The sequence below is a fragment of the Coregonus clupeaformis genome, chromosome 10 (genome assembly GCF_020615455.1).
Source record: "Coregonus clupeaformis isolate EN_2021a chromosome 10, ASM2061545v1, whole genome shotgun sequence".
NCBI lineage: Eukaryota > Metazoa > Chordata > Actinopteri > Salmoniformes > Salmonidae > Coregonus > Coregonus clupeaformis.
Window position 1 is genome coordinate 21,159,148 of NC_059201.1, and position 12,723 is coordinate 21,171,870.

Sequence of the window (12,723 nt, forward strand, 5' to 3'; positions counted from 1 at the left end):
ATAGAACAAAATCCCACAAACCCGAATGAAAAACAGACAGTTTAAATATGGCTCCCAATCAGAGACAACACATGACAGCTGACACTCGTTGTCTCTGATTGGGAGTCACTCTGGCCAACATAGAAATAAACACCCATAGAAACAAAACCCATAGATCTACACACCCTGGCTCAACATAACAGTGTCCCCAGAGCCAGGGCGTGACAGTACCCCCCCCTAAAGGCGCGGACTCCGACCGCGTCAACCAAAACCCACAGGGGAGGGACCGGGTGGGCACTCCGCCTAGGCGGCGGATCCGGCTCCGGGCCTGTTCCCCGCTCCCTCTCCAACCCCCCAAAGTACCCCTGGTCCGGTCTGGCCCTGCTGACCGGAGCTGGACTGCACACCGGTGGATCGGATTGTTTTAGCTCCGGCGTGAAGCATCTGACCGGTGCCGGACCAGCCACCGGTGGAACAGGCACGGGCCGCGCCGGACTGACGACGCACACCACTGGCTTGGTGTGGGGAGCAGGAGCGGGCCGAGCCGGGCTGTCGAAGCGCACCCCTGACTTGGTGCGGGGAACAGGCACGGGCCGTGCCGGACTGACGACGCACACCACTGGCTTGGTGTGGGGAGCAGGAGCGGGCCGAGCCGGGCTGTCGAAGCGCACCCCTGACTTGGTGCGGGGAGCAGGAACGGGCCGAGACGGGCTGACGAAGCGCACCACTGACTTGGTGCGGGGAGCAGGAACGGGCCGAGCCGGGCTGTCGAAGCGCACCCCTGACTTGGTGCGAGTGGCAGGAACAGGCCGGACCGTACTGGGAACACACACCACTGGCCCTACGTGGGGATCAGGAACAGGCCGGACCGGACTGGCAACACACGCCAGTACCTCTCGCAGTGCCTCTACATCCTCCTTCCCCCTGGTGACCAGTGACTCCCGTAACCTGGCGGCCTCCTGCTGCCCCGTCGTCCACGGCGTTAGCCCCCCCCTAAAAAATGTCGGGGCGTCTCTCCTACCCGTGGACCAGGTCTCCATGTCCCTCGCCAGCCGTTCGCCCTTCTGCCACAATGTCAAGCCCTTCTCTTCCTCACTCGGCTTGACCCAGTCGAGGAGGCGAAGGAGATCTGTCAGGGATCTCCCTGGCGATGGCTCCTGGACACGCTGCTTGGTCACATCTTGGTGGGATTTTCTGTCACGATCGTCTACCAATGAGGAGGACCAAGGCGCAGCGTTGAAAGCGAACATATTTATTAATGATGATGATCACACGATCAAAACAACTGACGATAACGTGATGTCTACGGTTTTACACAAACCAACATAGAACAAAATCCCACAAACCCGAATGAAAAACAGACAGTTTAAATATGGCTCCCAATCAGAGACAACCCATGACAGCTGACACTCGTTGCCTCTGATTGGGAGTCACTCTGGCCAACATAGAAATAAACACCCATAGAAACAAAACCCATAGATCTACACACCCTGGCTCAACATAACAGTGTCCCCAGAGCCAGGGCGTGACACACTGGGTCACAAATTCACCTTTCAGCAGGACAATAACCTAAAACACAAGGCCAAATATACACTGGAGTTGCTTACCAAGATGACATTGTATGTTCCAGAGTAGTCTAGTTACAGTTTTGACTTAAATCGGCTGGAAAATATATGGCAAGACTTGAAAATGGCTGTCTAGCAATGATCAACAAGCTTAACACATTTTTTAAAAGAATAATGGGCAAATATTGTACAATCCAGGTTTGCAAAGCTCTTAGAGACTTACCCAGAATGATTTACAACTGTAATTGCTGCCAAAGGTTATTCAAACATGTATTGACTCAGGGGGTTGAATACTTATCTAATCAAGATATAATAATTAATTAAAATGAAAATAGAATTGTTCTTACACTTTGACATTACAGATTATTTTGTGTAGATCGTTGACAAAAAATTACAATTAAATACACTTTAATCCCACTTTGTAAGACAACAACATTTGGAAAAAGTAAAGGGGTGTGAATACTTTCTGAAGGAATTGTATATTCTTCAAGAATCATATACATATCATATTCAAGAATGATATACAGTGCATTCGGAAAGTATTCAGCCCCCTTCACTTTTTCCACTTTTTGTTATGTTACAGCCTTTTCCCCTCATCAAGCTACACACAATACCCCATCATGACAAAGCGAAAACAGGTTTTTTGAATTTCTTTGCACATGTATTAAAAATAAAAACAGAAATACCTTATTTACTTAAGTATTCAGACCCTTTGCTATGAGACTAGAAATTGAGCTCAGGTGCATCCTGTTTCCATTGATCATCCTTGAGTTGTTTCTACAACTTGATTGGAGTCCACCTGTGGTAAATTCAATTGATTGGACATGATTTGGAAAGGCAGACACCTGTCTATATAAGGTCTCACAGATGACAGTGCATGTCAGAGCAAAAACCAGGCCTTAAGGTCGAAGGAATTGTCCGTAGAGCGCCGAGACAGGATCGTGTCAAGGCACAGATCTGGGTAAGGGTAGCAAAACATTTCTGCAGCATTGAAGGTCCCTAAAAATACAGTGGCCTCCATCATTCTTAAATAGAAGAAGTTTGGAACCATCAAGACTCTTCCTAGAGCTGGCCGCCCGGACAAACTGAGCAATCGGGGGAGAATGGCCTTGGTCAGGGAGGTGACCAAGAACCCGATGGTCACTCAGACAGAGCTCCTGAATTCCTCTGTGGAGATGGGAGAACCTTCCAGAAGGACAACCATCTCTGCACTCCACCAATCAGGCCTTTATGGTAAAGTGGCCAGACGGAAGCCACTCCTCAGTAAAAGGCACATGACAGCCCGCTTGGAGTTTGCCAAAAGGCACCTAAAGGATTCGCAGACCAAGATTCCTAGGTCTGATGAAACCAAGATTGAACTCTTTGGCCTGAATGCCAAGCGTCACGTCTGGAGGAAACCTGGCACCATCCTTACGGTGATTAATGATGGTGGAGGCATGCTGTGCAGATGTTTTTCAGCAGCAGGGACTGGGAGACTAGTCAGGATCGAGGGAAAGATTAATGGAGCAAAGTACAGAGAGATCCTTGATGCTCCAGAGCGCTCAGGACCTCAGACTGGGGCGAAGGTTCACCTTCCATCAGGACAACGACCCTAAGCACACAGCCAAGACAACACAGGAGTCGCTTTGGGACAAGTCTCTGAATGTCCTTGTGTGGCCCAGCCAGAGCCCTGACTTGAACCCGATCTAACATCTCTGGAGAGACCTGAAAATAGCTGTGCAGCGACACTCCCCATCCAACCTGACAGAGCTTGAGAGGATCTGCAGAGAAGAATGGGAGAAACTCCCCAAATACAGCTTGTAGCGTCATACCCAAGAAGACTCGAGGCTGTAATCGCTGCCAAAGGTGCTTCAACAAAGTACTGATTAAAGGGTCTGAATACTTATCTAAATGTGATATTTCAGTTGTATTTATTTATTTTTGCAAACATTTCCAAAAAACAGTTTTTGCTTTGTCATTATGGAGTATTGTGTATAGATTAATGAAGGGGGGAAACACAATTTAATAAATTTTAGAATAAGGCTGTAACGTAACAAAATGTGGAAAAAGTGAAGGGGTCTGAATACTTTCCGAATGCACTGTATATCATTCATTTTTAAGTCCAAAAAAACATATACAAAAAGCATGGTTTGGTGATCCATGCTGATGTGATGAGCAACCTTGCCTGAGACCTGAAGATGTGTTCATTTGACGTGTTAGGGCTAGATTCTATCAGATCCGCGCTAGCCGACACCCGCATAGCGGTTGTTTTGGCGTGTCGGAACTGGAACTGCGTTAGAGCTGTCAAATCCACAAGCCGCTCCCTGCTAAAGCGGACATTGCCATTGGCTGCACGAAGTCGCATTAAGAGAAATCCCATGCAGGCTTATTTACAAGTCTAAACAATGGAATGTGAGATGTTTTCTACACCTCGATTAGGCTGAAATCCTAATTATTTGATGATTTTCAATTTGAGGCAAAATATTTTTATAGCCTACACTTTCTCGTTCTGAACTTCTAGCGTGAGTGGGACAGGTGTGACTTCCTGACAATGACAATATGAGCAGTCGCTCTGATTTGACAGCTCTAACGCAGTTACACCTCTAACACCGCCAAAACACCAGCTATGTTGGTGTCGACTATCGCCAGTTAACGCTGATTGAATCTAGGCCTTAGTTTGTGTTAGACGTGTGTTCATTTCAAGTCTCCAGCAAGGGTATTCATTACAAGGGTAACATGTGACTGACTGGGTTACGACTGTGTTAGCCAGCTGAGCTAAAGCCTAGTGACCTGGATGGGTTTCTTTAAGGAGGAAGTCAAAGGGGTGTGACATGTAACACAGGTGGTTCTGTGACCACGCTTGTGGGATGAGTATATATATATATTTTTTAACCACTTTTTCGATCTTGTCTTATCGCTGCAACTCCCCAACGGGCTTGGGAGAGGCAAAGGTGGAGTCATGCATCCTCTGAAACATGACCCACCTAACCACGCTATTTAACACCCGCCAGCCAGCCGCACCAATGTGTCAGAGGAAACACTGTTCAACTGGCGACCAGGGTCACCCCGCAGGCGCCTGGCCCGCTACAAGGAGTTGCTAGAGCACAATGAGCCAAGTAAAGCCCCACCCTCCCCTAACCAAGACAACACTGGGCAATTTGTGCGCCGTCCTATGGGACTCCCGGCCACGGCCGGTTGTGGCACAGCCCGGGAAACGAACCCAGGTCTGTAGTAACGCCTCTAGCACTGCATGCGATACAGTGCCGGAGACCGCTGCGCCACTCGCGAGGCCCTTTGAGATGAGTAACTTGTCTGAGAAATTAAAAGTTGCACTGACTGTCTGGCGCACAGGAGACCTTGGTCACCCATGAGTCAAACTAACACATCTTCAGGTCTCATTAAATGGGTTGCACAGATCCTTCTGCTTCTGTTTGCCACAGAAAGTGTTGTTGTGCAGTAGGCCTGAGTTCCAACCCAGTCACATATTGGTGCTGTGATCTCTGGGTATAAGGTCGAAGGGGGGTGAAATGTAACAGAGGTGGTTTGATTAACCTTGTTGGTGTCACGCCCTGGCTCTGGGGACTATGTTATGTTGAGCCAGGGTGTGTAAGTCTATGTTTTGTTTTTCTATGTTGGGCTGAGTGACTCCCAATCAGAGGCAACGAGTGTCAGCTGGGTGTCTCTGATTGGGAGCCATATTTAACTGTTTGTCTTGCACTTTGTGTTTGGTGGTTTCTTGTTCCTTTTGGTTGTGTATCGAAGGACTTCACGTTTCGTTCTATGTTTTGATCGTGTGATCTAGTCAATAAATATGAGTATGTTCACCCGCAACGCTGCGCCTTGGTCTCCCTCCTTAAGCGATCGTGACAGTTGGAGACTGGAAGACTTGTGTTAGTTTCCTGAACTTATCCCTATGGGCTTTAGTTAAGTGTGCTAACACAGTTTTGTGACATGCAAAATGCAGGAGACCTGGTTCTAACCCAGTCAGTCACAAGAGCAAGATTACATATGGAGTGGAAAGGCTATCCTTAGAAGGGCTATTACAGGGCTATTCAACTATATTCTTATGGGGGAAATTGTGTTTTTGTCACAAGTGTGCGTATGTGTGTGTGTGTGTGTGTGTGTGTGTGTGTGTGTGTCAACTGCATTCTGATCAAGTCTTTAAGAAGGTTGTAATATCTGTAACTCATTACCATATACAATATCCATAGTTCAGCAAACATTGGCCCTGTTGGTGCTTTTAGGGTTGTTGTATCTTGTCTAAAAAATAGTAAAGAAAACAATTGTTATTTAATGGTTATGAAGACTGTAACAGCTGTAACTCATTACCATATACAATGTCCAGAGTTACACCAAACATACACTCAGCCTAGTTAGTACAAGTTATGTAATAAAAAAGTTTAAACAGTTTACTCTGTCTCACTGAGCCGTTGTACCCTGAAACCCTCCTAGCTCTGGTCCGTAGCAGTGGCCTCTCCCCAGGCTCTGCTACACAGGGCTATTCAACATATTCTTATGGGGGCCAAATTGCATTTTTGTTGTGGTCACACTCCCTTCTAATGTGTTTTGTGCGGCCTGTGAGTATCATAGAGGGAAACAGAAAGCATGTTCCAGATAGTCTTAGCTTTCAGGAATGAAATAGTAGCTTAAAGCCCAAACGGTTGAAATGATACAGACAAATTTAACATGCCACATTGGCTTCAGAAACCGCTCCATTGGTACTGCTAGCTTCTGTTTACCACAGAGTGTTTGCTTCTATCTGTGCTCCTCTACCTTTCCTGGCTGGCAAAGTGATGGATGTTGTTTTGAATCTGAATTTAGAGAACTGAATTTGAGAAATGAATCTGAAAAGTTTAATATGTGAAACTTTGGTCAACTTGAAATGATAGTTTGTAAACTTGATACACAGACAATGAATGCAATATCTAATAATATAGTTATTTCCCTCTGTTGTCTGAGCTGTGAACTGGAGCACTCACAGGTATTTACTGTAAAGATGGTCCCAAACTCTGCTCTTTGGGGACTTTTAGCAGTGTGGAAGTGTTTTTTTTTCTTCTGTCAACTGATAATTGGCCAATTCTGAGGACTCCTGGGAGGGTTAGGCTTATGACCAGGCTGGCATTTATTTACAATAAAATCACAAGTCAGGTGTATTCAGGATGGTTTGAAAGTTGAATGAACATTCAAAACTTGACGACTTGGTTGGAAGTACTAAAAGTACAAAACAAGATACTTGTCCAGGACACCAGCAAAACTGTGCAGAAGCGGATTAATAGAGGAAGTATGGAGAGTAACAGTAATGTTCTTCCTGACACAAGCACACTAATTACCCTATATGTTTGCCCATCATAAGGAATGAGAATTGTTCCACTGACTTACATTACCTATTGTGAAAGAACAAATAAGTTCAACAGATGTGTGGTAAATGTGAGGTTGTCAAGGTTGGAGGCAAAAATGCCTGCATTTGTCACGCCCTGACTCAGGGGACTCGTATATGTTGAGTCAGGGTGTGTATGTTCTATGTTGTGTACTTCTGTGTTGGTTTTCTAGTATGTGTATTTCTATGTTGGCCGGTGTGGTTCCCAATCAGAGGCAGCTGTCGCTCGTTGTCTCTGATTGGGGACCATACTTAGGCAGCCTATTGGCACTAGTGGGTTGTGGGATCTTGTTCCGGTTGTGTTGTGTTGTGTTGTGTTGTGTTGTGTTGTGTTGTGTTGTGTTGTGTTGTGTTGTGTTGTGTTGTGTTGTGTTGTGTTGTGTTGTGTTGTGGCTGCCTTGGACTTCACGGTTTGTTGTTTTTTCGGTTGTTTATTCATTTAAATAAACATGTATGCATATCACGCTGCGCCTTGGTCTGACCCGTGTGTAAACGAACGTGACAGCATTTGGGTGTATTTGAATTATTGTGCATTGAGATACGTTAAATATATTACCAAAAGTTGGTTCTGTTTAATTCAGGACACTAGGACATTTTTGTTGTTTTGAAGCTAATTTCCTGCAATTTTACGTAGTGAAACATGACTCATGACATCTTTTGGGAATTTAATATAATTTCATATAATATGGATAGAGAAAATAAAGTATACACTATTTTCACAAATGTTCTTTCACTAACAAATATGTTATACAATTGTAATTTATATGAACAATCAAGTATCAATTTAGTTAAGCATCTTTTTCAGGAAAGTGATTAGCTCAATGTATAGCACATTAGATTACTTCTGTAAGGATGAGAATTGGATGTTCGTGATTGATTAGAAATGCCTTACGTGTGACTATAAATTCCTGTCTTTCACATGAACTAATTAATATGGAGTTTGCCTGACCCAACACAGTGTCCTGGTGGTTAGAATGTCCACCCTGAGATTAGACGGTTGGGAGTTTGATCCCCGGCTGAGTAATACCAAAGACAGTAAAAATGGGACCCGATGTGTCTGTGCTTGACACTCAGCATTAATGACATAGATTGGGGGTATGGCCTTGCTGCAATAGACTAGCATCCGGTCCAGGGGGTTTACTTCACGCTACAGAAACCGAAGCTAGGTTCCTGCTCCTATGAGCCGTTCCGGCCTGACCCAGAATAAAGAAATGTCCTGCAGAGCTCTGTATGCTGTCTCATGTTCGAGTCTTAAGTCGTGTTCCCCTGGTCAGGCGTTGCATGCATCAACCAATAGTTTTGTGGCATTTCATCGACTGTGCTGTCGGTGCCAGATTGATATAACTATGATGTAGTTAGCTGATACGTAAAGGTGAAAGATCTGCTGATGAGCGCTTAACCCTAATTGTTCCTTTAATTTTGCTCTGTATAAGAGCGTCTAGTAAACCAGTGGTTCCCAACTCCAGTCCTTGAGTACCCCCAACAGCACACATTTTTATTGTAGTCCCAGACAAGCACACCTGATTCAGCTTCTCAACAAATCATCAGGGCCTCAATGAGTTGAATCAGCTGTGTTTTGTCTGGGGCTACAATGTTAATGTGTGCTGTAAGGCACAACTGTGCTAAATAGAGTATAGAGTATAGGCTACAATGTAAACATTTTTATTGTTGTAAGATCTGGCATGCGTCAGCATCGTCTGAGCAGGAAAACACAACCTTATCTTTAATATAGCTGATGTTCCACAATGCGAACCCTCCAAATGGCGCGTTATACTTCCAAAGTATTTGTTTACTCCTCAACATTAGCAGGGTAAGGGTTAGCGTAACTCAGCCTCTGAATGTCATAGAGACAAATGAAAGATATTCACATATGCACCGGAGTCGTGTCTTTCTTGTGGAATTTACAACCTAAAGCATTGCAGAAAAAAAAATTCGGCCCGGTAACGGGTTAATTTCAGATGAGGCTTGTATGGCTTGTGGGCATTGTAGAGCAAAACAACCAACATGTACGTGTTTGTGAGAGTCTCAGCTTTCAATGGTTTGTAGCTCAAACCGTTCAGATTCTACAGACAGAAGTTGTCACATCAGCGGTAACGACTCGACTTCAAACGAGTCCCGTGACGCTTGTGGGGGTCATAGAGCAAAACGTTCTACGTTGGGGGTCTAGCCCAAACCGTTTTGACTCTTTCGTGAGAAGACACATTTTCGGGATGTCTCCTGGTCTGTAGCTCTGCCACCTTCCACCGCATATGCGGAAAGCTGACATCGGCAGATGTGGTGGATTGAGATGCAGCGAATGCAAAAAATCTCTTGTTTAAACAAATTCTCAGCTATCTCTAATTTAAACAGATGGATTTTGATGGAGATTTTTTATTATACAAATTAGATTTCGACTCTAGGTATAATCGGGATCCATTTCCCCCCTTTTTTAAGCTAACAAGAGGTACGCTTTTTGACACTTTTTCTGACAAGGGGTATGGCGTACCCCCACATAACCCTTGAATTCGAGCACAGTATGTCCTGCACATGTAAAATCTGATAAATGCACATAAACTATGTGTATTTACAATTTACTGTCATGTTATCTGCGCCTCAATACCGTGTTAACCCACTGAGCTAAAGCCAGTGCATTGGCTTTGAAAGCTAAAATAAAGTCATCGGTCTCAACCAACCAGGGTTTGATACTGGGTCAATCACATTGGTGCTGTGACACTGATCACAAAGTTGATTAACAGCTGCAGCGGTTGTTATGGGAAATGTTGAGGTCAGGGTTCTTTGAGTAACTCAGTGTATTCACCTTTAGTAAACAGTAAACGGTATCTGAATCTGGGATTAATACAGCATAGTAGGATTTGAAAATATTCCATACATAATCCCAATCCTAATATGGTCAAATTTGTGGACATTATAAAAAGGAAATGGACAAACATGTAGTTGTAATTGACCTTTATGTCCATCAGGGGGAGACTGATCGTCCTGCCTCAGTGTTCACTGTAGTCTGCTGTGTTTCATTCACTCACCCTGTACAGTAGGATTACACCTCTCCCCGGCAACACGTGATACATTGAGAAAAACTCTCAATTAGATTTTCCTATTGGCTGAACTGAAACAGAAGAGTGATGGGACTTTCCAAACCATGGCCGTTGAATAGGGGAAGTGTAAACAACCAGGTCTCTAGTCTGAACCCAGGATGAGGGTTGGAATGAGGAAGAAGTGGCCACAGAACAGAGCAGAGAAGATAAACACTAGTGGTGTTAGACCAGGGGGTGCACAGCTCCAGTCATTGAGGGACGTGTACCACTGTCAGGGAAACATTTAACACCAGCAGGACTGTGGAAGCCTGAGATTTGCAGCCCTGCTGTAGAGTATAGGCTATTACACTCAAGACATTGACCAAAGGGCATCATATTTTGAGTTGTAACAGAGCCCAAACCCCCCCCCCCGTCACAGTGGTGTAGGAGTTGGGAAATTGCAATCGAATGTAGGGTTCAGAAGCAGTATCTAGAGCTCAATGCCACCAGGCCCAACTTAGCGGTACCCCCAGTGGAGGCTGCAGGGCCTTCCTCACCCAGCAGCTCTTCCCCACCTGGGCCATGCTCCACGACATCATGGATGTCAATCTGGTGCCCTACGGCAATGAACAGGAGCTTCCCTCAGGGAATTCTCCCTTCATCTGTCAACATGGAGAACCAGAGTGTCATGGTAACATGACTGAGGCATGTATTCTATATTCAGTGGGTCTGTACTCAGCATTCCTGGTAATTTACTGCATGGAATCTGCAGCTAATGTTCTTGATGCTGCCCAACCTTGCTTACAGCTGCACGTCCCCTCCATGATGTGGGACAGTGTCACGTCCTGTGTGAAGGGAGAGCTTGGCTTCAAACTAATGCATGAGAACACCCTGAAGACCAAAGCTCTCAATCTGGCCAAAACACACATCCCCTGGGTGACTATTAATGGGGAATACACAGATGACTTTCAGGACAAAGCAATGTCATCACCTTTTAACTTGGTCTGCAAAATGTACAAGGGAGGCAAGCCCCCTGCCTGTACTGGGGCACAGAAGAAACTAGACAGGAGTTAGTGCTGAAACCAACAGTCATTCTGCATGCCATTCATGTTTTTCAAATATATTTTGTTACAGTATATAAGTATCAGTTTCCCCTCATGATCTATGATGAACTTGCATGGTCTTTCAAAAATATAAGTTGCTAATGTCTTGTTGCTGAACTGTATTTTATGAATTGTAAGACTGTTATATTTTGTCTGTGATTTTACGATGGTTTCTTAAAAAACGATTTATTGAAAATTAAACCCAATGCTGAAAAAAACAACAACAACACTAACCTTCAACTATAGCAGGTTTTGACCAATTAAATACTGCCTGGAGTTCATCAACAATACATTTCTCATCCAGGTTAATGGGTGCTAGAGAGAGCATCCTGGGGTTTGTAGATGAGAGAGGACAGGCCTATAAAATGCCCCAGCATTTTATGCAACAGACAAGCGTTTGTTAATTCATTAGGTATTGGGTATGTACTGTATGTATGTAGGGTAGGCCTACCCTGAATAGTTGGATGGAACACTGATTTAATATTGCAGTTTTGATTACACTCCTTTGCTTGTTTGACTCTAATAAGTTTGACACTGGTTTCATTATCAATATAAAAGTGCATAATCTCTGTTAGCAAAATGATCGTGTGAAACAAACTCTCGCTGGAGTTTTCCTGGCCATCATTGCCCTTGGCAATGCTTTGGGGGTTTAGGTTTGATGACTATAAGAAGCTAAAAGCTAAATGGCATATATTATTATTATTATTATTATTATTATGAAAATACAATGTGATTGAGTGAATGATTGATGGTGTATTAGTTTTTCCTGACTGCAGTATGAGGTTTTCATTGGCTTTATATCATAGACTCTTCTGGCATGGCCAGTCTGTTGTCAACATAATACACTCTCTGAAGCTGGAGACTCTTATCTCCCTCACTAACTTTAATCATCAGTTGTCAGAGCACCTTACCGATCACTGCACCTGTACACAGCCCATCTGAAATTAGCCCACCCAACTACCTCATCCCCATATTGTTATTTATTTTGCTCATTTGCACCCCAGTATCTCTATTTGCACATCATCTCTTGCACATCTATCATTCCAGTGTTAATACTAATTGTAATTATTTTGCACTATAGCCTATTTATTGCCTTACCTCCATAACTTGCTACATTTGCACACACTGTATATATATTTTCTGTTGTATTTTTGACTTTATGTTTTGTTTTACCCCATATGTAACTCTGTGTTGTTGTTTTTATCGCACTGCTTTGCTTTATCTTGGCCAGGCCGCAGTTGTAAATGAGAACTTGTTCTCAACTGGCTTACCTGGTTAAATAAAGGTTAACTAAAAATAAAAATAATAGTAATAATGGTATCACAGTGATACAGCCTCATAATGGTAGGCAGCATTTCCACAAGCATCACCAGCGTGTGTTTGGCTTCTCTCTGTCTTCCTCATGCTGGGTCACATGACACACACTCAGTAGCTCAGAGCTTTTTTTAAATGTATTTTTATTTAACATTTATTTTGACAGGGAGTCAATACTGATACCAAGGTCTCTTTTCCAGATGAGCCCTGTTAACACCACAATACACATCCAATTACAATAAATACATGAAACTAAATATCCATATACACATTAAAATACACGTTATTAAACACAACAGTACATGAAAAGCAAAGCAGAATCATAATCTTCACACACACACATGCACACACACACATACACACACACACACACACATACACACACACACACACAC

At 44.0% G+C, this 12,723-nt stretch overlaps 1 pseudogene; it reads left to right on the top strand.

The window, feature by feature from the left end:
• The first annotated feature begins 3,928 nt into the window (after positions 1–3,928).
• LOC121574626 lies at positions 3,929–10,985 on the top strand (annotated as a pseudogene).
• Positions 10,986–12,723: the final 1,738 nt, after the last annotated feature.